The following is a 6,746-nucleotide window of genomic DNA, read 5'->3' on the forward strand; positions in this document are numbered from 1 at the left end:
TCCGATAAAATCCCGATTTCACCCGGAACACTTCCGATATCCAAATATAGGCTTCCAATATATCAATCTTTATGTCTCAACCATTTCGAGACTCCTCGTCATGTCCGTGATCATATCCGGGACTAACTCATTTAGTCACAATGCTTGCAAGGCTTATAGTGATGTGCATTACCGAGAGGGCCCAGAGATACCTCTCCGACAATCGGAGTGACAAATCCTAATCTCGAAATACGCCGACCCAACAAGTACCTTCGGAGACACCTGTAGAGTACCTTTATAATCACCCAGTTACGTTGTGACGTTTGGTAGCACACAAAGTGTTCCTCCGGTAAACGGGAGTTGCATAATCTCATAGTCATAGGAACATGTATAAGTCATGAAGAAAGCAATAGCAACATACTAAACGATCAAGTGCTAAGCTAACGGAATGGGTCAAGTCAATCACATCATTCTCCTAATGATGTGATCCCATTAATCAAATGACAACTCATGTCCATGGCTAGGAAACTTAACCATCTTCGATTAACGAGCTAGTCAAGTAGAGGCATACTAGTGACACTATGTTTGTCTATGTATTCACACATGTATCATGTTTCCGGTTAATACAATTCTAGCATGAATAATAAACATTTATCATGAAATAAGGAAATAAATAATAACTTTATTATTGCCTCTAGGGCATATTTCCTTCAATCTCCCACTTGCACTAGAGTCAATAATCTAGTTCACATCGCCATGTGATTAATCATCAATAGTTCACATATTTATGTGGTTAACACTCATAGTTCACATCGACATGTGACCAACACCCAAAGGGTTTACTAGAGTCAGTAATCTAGTTCACATCGCTATGTGATTAACACCCAAAGAGTACTAAGGTGTGATCATGTTTTGCTTGTGAGAGAAGTTTAGTCAACGGGTCCGCCAAAATTCAGATCCGTATGTATTTTGCAAATTTCTATGTCTACAATGCTCTACACGGAGCTACTTTAGCTAATTGCTCCCACTTTCAATATGTATCCAGATTGAGACTTAGATTCATCTGGATCAGTGTCAAAGCTTGCATCAACGTAACTCTTTACGACGAACCTTTTGTCACCTCCATAATCGAGAAACATATCCTTATTCCACTAAGGATAATTTTGACCGCTGTCCAGTGATCTACTCCTAGATCACTATTGTACTCCCTTGCCAAACTCAGTGTAGGGTATACAATAGATCTGGTACACAACATGGCATACTTTATATAACCTATGGCTGAGGCATAGGGAATGACTTTCATTCTCTTTCTATCTTCTGCCGTGGTCGGGCTTTGAGTCTTACTCAACTTCACACCTTGCAACACAGGAAAGAACTCTTTCTTTGACTGTTCCATTTTGAACTAATTCAAAATCTTGTCAAGGTACATACTCATTGAAAATCTTATCAAGCGTCTTGATCTATCTCTATAGATCTTGATGCTCAATATGTAAGCAGCTTCACCGAGGTATTTCTTTGAAGAACTCCTTTGAAATACTCCTTTATGCTTTCCAGAAAATTCTACATCATTTCTGATCAACAATATGTCATTCACATATACTTATCAGAAAGGCTGTAGTGCTCCCACTCACTTTCTTGTAAATACAGGTTGCACCGCAAGTCTGTATAAAACTATATGCTTTGATCAACTCATCAAAGTGTATATTCCAACTCCGAGATGCTTGCACCAGTCCATAGATGGATCGCTGGAGCTTGCACATTTTGTTAGCACCTTTAGGATTGACAAAACCTTCTGGTTGCATCATATACAACTCTTCTTTAATAAATCCATTAAGGATTGCAGTTTTTGTTATCCATTTGCCAGATTTCATAAAATGCGGCAATTGCTAACAAGATTCGGACAGACTTTAAGAATCGATACGAGTGAGAAAATCTCATCGTAGTCAACACCTTGAACTTTGTCAAAACATTTTTCGACAAGTCTAGCTTTGTAGATAGTAACACTACTATCAACGTCCGTCTTCCTCTTGCAGATCCATTTATTTTCTATGGCTTGCCGATCATCGGGCAAGTCAACCAAAGTCGATACTTTGTTCTCATACATGGATCCTATCTCAGATTTCATGGCCTCAAACCATTTCGCGGAATCTGGGCTCATCATCGCTTCCTCATAGTTGGTAGGTTCGTCATGGTCTAGTAACATGACTTCCAGAACAGGATTACCGTACCACTCTGGTGCGGATCTTACTCTGGTTGACCTACGAGGTTTGGTAGAAATTTGATCTGAAGTTTCATGATCATCATCATTAACTTCCTCACTAATTCGTGTAGGCATCACTGGAACTGATTTCAGTGATGAACTACTTTTCAATTCGAGAGAAGGTACCATTACCTCATCAAGCTCTACTTTCCTCCCACTCACTTCTTTCGAGAGAAACTCCTTCTCTAGAAAGGATCAAAATTTAGCAACAAAAGTCTTGCTTTCGGATCTGTGATAGAATTTCCATCCAACCACATCATGATTATCAGGTTGTCTGGATTATACCCGAAATGTACTGCAAATTTTGTGTCCATGAATTCCAGAAGGTGTCAGTGAAGAAAATAGGATGTATACAAAATTTGGAAGCATTCATTCATTATACATTTAGGTACGGATTTAATATAGTAAGATATTAGTACCGATGTAATATACATGAAGTAGCACCTGAACAATGACTCCCGTAGACGTAGGCTTCAGATGGACTCCACCATCAACCATCGTGTATCCAAGTTGTGTTGATGTGGCATGTACATTGTCACCACAACATGAACTTCAAACACTTCATTATATATATCATAAAAACATTGAAATTAAGAACAAGCATAACATAACCGATTAAAACATACATAGCATATAGTTTCATCATCGTGATTTTCAAATTAAACAAGCATAGAGCAACATCTTCGACTTGATTGTAGTTGGTGGTGCGTGACCTTGACGACCGTGTGTTTGCCTCGGCCACCTCCACAACTTCATCTTCATCGCCCACCTCTTCGGGAGACTTCTGGAGGAGTACAGAAGTCCGCAAAGAGTTCCACCACGTCCCTAGGACCAACATGGCCTGAGGGGAGGCACCCTGGCCTTATTGGGCTAGGCACACCAAGCCCCCAGAGGCCCATGCAGCTAAGGAAGAGGTGGAAGGAGAGTCCTAGTAGGAGAAGGATTGGACTTGGAGTCAAATTCCTTCTCCCTTGGCGCTAGCCCTAGGAGGAGAAGGGTTGGACTCCTAGCCCCTCCACACCTATATATTGAGTGGAAGGGGGCGCACCAAAGACACACCACAACCCCGCTGCCCCCTCTCTACCTCTGGACACACTACACACCCGCGCAGCGCTTAGCGAAGCCCTACCAGTATTCCAACTCCTCCAACACCATCACCACCACGATGTCGTGCTAGTTGTGATCCCATCTACTTCTCCACTTCTCTTGCTAGATCAAGAAGGAGGACACGTCACCGAGCCTCACATGTGCTAAACTCGGTGGTGTCATCCATTCGACACTTGATCGGTTGGATCGTGATTGGATCGCAAGAGTACAACTACATCAACTGTGTTATATATGCTTCCACTTTCTCTCTATGAGGGTACGTAGACACACTTCCCTCTCGATGCTATGCATCTCCTGGATTAGATCTTGGGTGTTCGTTGGACATTTTTTGATTTTCATGCAATGTTCCCCTTCATCCCCTTGTACCAATATCTTGCTTGTCAGATCGGTATGAGCCTTCCGTAAGCGCCTATATTTCTGAGGAGGGTCGACCTCCTCAGCCTCCTCAGATGCCGGACTTTTCTAGTTTTCTGAAGATTTGGACTCGCTTTCTCCACCTCCGCCCTCCCATTCGATGAAGATCGAGGAGCTTTGATGACTCTCCGATGCAGTATCCAGGATATTTTCCAGGAAGGACACATTCTCGTCCTGTTCTTCCTGTCGTCTTTGAGGGTGGAGCTCGGCTGAGAGGAAGAGCTCTGATGAGTTGCCGATTATGTGTTTGAGGTATCTCCCTAGAAATACAAGTTCTTTTTCTTGTTCTTCCTTTCCTTGATCTGTGCAGCGCCTGTGGTGTCCTCTCGGACGAACAAATTCTTTGTCCTGTCCTTCCTCTCCTTCCCTCTTACTGGAACCTCGTAAGGATTCTCAACTATAAGCCTTTCAAGCTCGAGAGTGAAAGTGCTAGTTATCGACTAGAGGGGGGGGGTGAATAGGCGATTTTTATGGAAGTCTTCAAAACGCGAGGTCTTTGAAGACAAACAGATGAAATGAACCAATTGATATGCAGCGGAAGATAGACTACACTAGACAAGCCATAGTCAAGTAAGCAGTATTGTGAAAGTACGAAGACTATCAGCAGCTAGGTAGTATGGATCAGAATGGAAGACAGTATGAAGCCAAACAGGTAATAGTCTTCACACAGTGAAGTCAATCAGATCAGACAAGCAAGCAATGACTTCACAAAGACAAACTGAAAAGTAAAGGAAGTAGGGGATAGAACCAGTAGCTTGGTGAAGAAAAGGATTTGGTAGACCAGTTCCAGTTGCTGTGACAACTGTATGTCTGGTTAGGGAGGCTGAGATTGAACTTAGAAGACCACGTCTTCACCTTATTCCCCTTGATCTAAGGACACCCAGTCCTTGCCCATCACTCTGGTAAGTCTTCAAGGTAGACTTCCAAACCTTCACAGACATCGTTCGCCGGCGATCCACAATGACTCTTGGATGCTTAGAACGCGACACCTAACCGGCTGGAGGATTCACAGCCCTCAAGTGTAATAAGTCTTCAGGTCACACGGACAAAAAGACTTCAGTGATGCCTAACACTCTTTGGTTCTGGGTGTTTTGGGCTTTGTCCTCGCAAGGATCTCTCTCTCATAGGCTTCGGAGGTGGGTTGCTCTCAAACGACAAAAGCCGTGCACTAACTCTGAGCAGCCACCAATTTATGGTGTAGGGGGTGGGCTATTTATAGCCTGGAGGCAACCCGACATGATATGTCCAAAATGACCCTGGGTCACTAAGGAACCGACACGTGTCCAATGATCGGATTTCAAACACACGCGGCAGCTTGGCTTGGGCTACAAGCAAAGTTGACTCATCCAGCTCATTGTCTTCGCTCGAAGACGTAGGATTTTGGTTGAGAATCACATCAGTCATCTGACTTTGTTCACTTGGACCCCACTTGACAGTGCGGTGGTTCCTATGACTCAATAAAGAAGAAAAGGAAACTACGAAACAACTATGTCTTCACACTCCATGGTGTTCAAGTGAATGTCTTCACATGTCATTATCTTGAAGTGAATGTCTTCACGAACCACCATTGTCTTCAATGTCTTCACACATTTTTAGGGGTCATCTCTGGTAGGTAAACCGAATCAATAAGGGACTACTACCTATGTTATCCTGCAATTCTCACAAACACATTACTCCCTCAACCAAGTTTGTCGTCAATACTCCAAAACCAACCAGGGGTGGCACTAGATGCACTTATAATCTCCCCTTTTTGGTGATTGATGACAAACTGGTTGTGATTTTCAACGGCCATAAAAGTATGTGAAAGTTAAAGATCATAGACATTGTCTTCATAAGTTGTAAAAGGCTCCCCCTGAAGATATGCATATAAGTAGTTTGTTTTTGAATGCAAATGCACACGGTAAGTTTTACTTTGTGGATATCCTCTTCAACACATGAAGACAATTCATCATGCATGCATAAATATAACGAAGATAATGAAATGCATAATGAGAAATGGGCGTCTTCAGAATGAGTTCATGCGGAATTTATCATTGCATCACAAAGTAGCAGCAAAAATAGCAGACGACCATCAAGTTTAAGTGTTACAAGTCAAGAGCCAAATTGTTTCAAAACGAGAGTTGTAAGAACTTAGCAAAAATTTAGGCAACCACCCATATGACCCCGCTTGAAGACTATCAATCTCATATGCTTCTCCCCCTTTTGTCAGTAAGGACCAAAAAGGTTTGAAGACATAGAGGATCTACTCGTTCCTAGTCGGAGAAGATGTTGGAGCAGTAGGGTCGACGTTGGTGTTGGGCGGTGCAGACGGGCCTGATGCAGAGTCGTGGTGCAGAGAAGCCATAGCAGGTGAAGTGGCGTTCTCTTCTTCATCGACGACTCTAGCAACAACAGTTGTAGCCGAAGATGAATACTCAGAATCTTCAATGGAAGGTGTTGTACGCCAACTTGCCGATTGTGGTGGCCTGGAATCAAACTTGAATTTCTCTGTGAAGCCATCTTCACGAAGATCATCTTCAGAACAGAGCAGTGTGAGGCTCTTCCAGGACCGCCGACAGGCTACATGTGCAACGAATGAATTCTTGGTGGCCAAATTGCGAATGCGATTTACATCGACCAGAAGACTCGGCATTTGGCGCTTCAGCCATTCATGATGCCTATCCCGCTTCTGATGTAGAGATACAAGAAGCTCTCTGTCGTTGAGGACACGGGGACGCTTCTGAGGCCTTTGAGCAATTGTACTGGATGTGGCTTCAGTGTTGGCACGATGTGGCAGACACATGTTGCCAGCCAGAGGATAATCAGGAGTAGCAGAGTTTGGCACATGAATGTCTTCAATTGGCTGAGCGAAGCTTTGATGTTCTGCATTTTGTAAGTGGAGTGGCTTGTTGGCAGGCTCAGGGTAGATGGCTTCATAGGACATGTCAACATTAGGCAAGAATACAACATGGTTGCGAGTTGAAGGTTGATAGTTGACTGTGGAATG

This window comes from Triticum aestivum, chromosome 1D, assembly GCF_018294505.1.
Source record: "Triticum aestivum cultivar Chinese Spring chromosome 1D, IWGSC CS RefSeq v2.1, whole genome shotgun sequence".
Classification (NCBI taxonomy): domain Eukaryota; kingdom Viridiplantae; phylum Streptophyta; class Magnoliopsida; order Poales; family Poaceae; genus Triticum; species Triticum aestivum.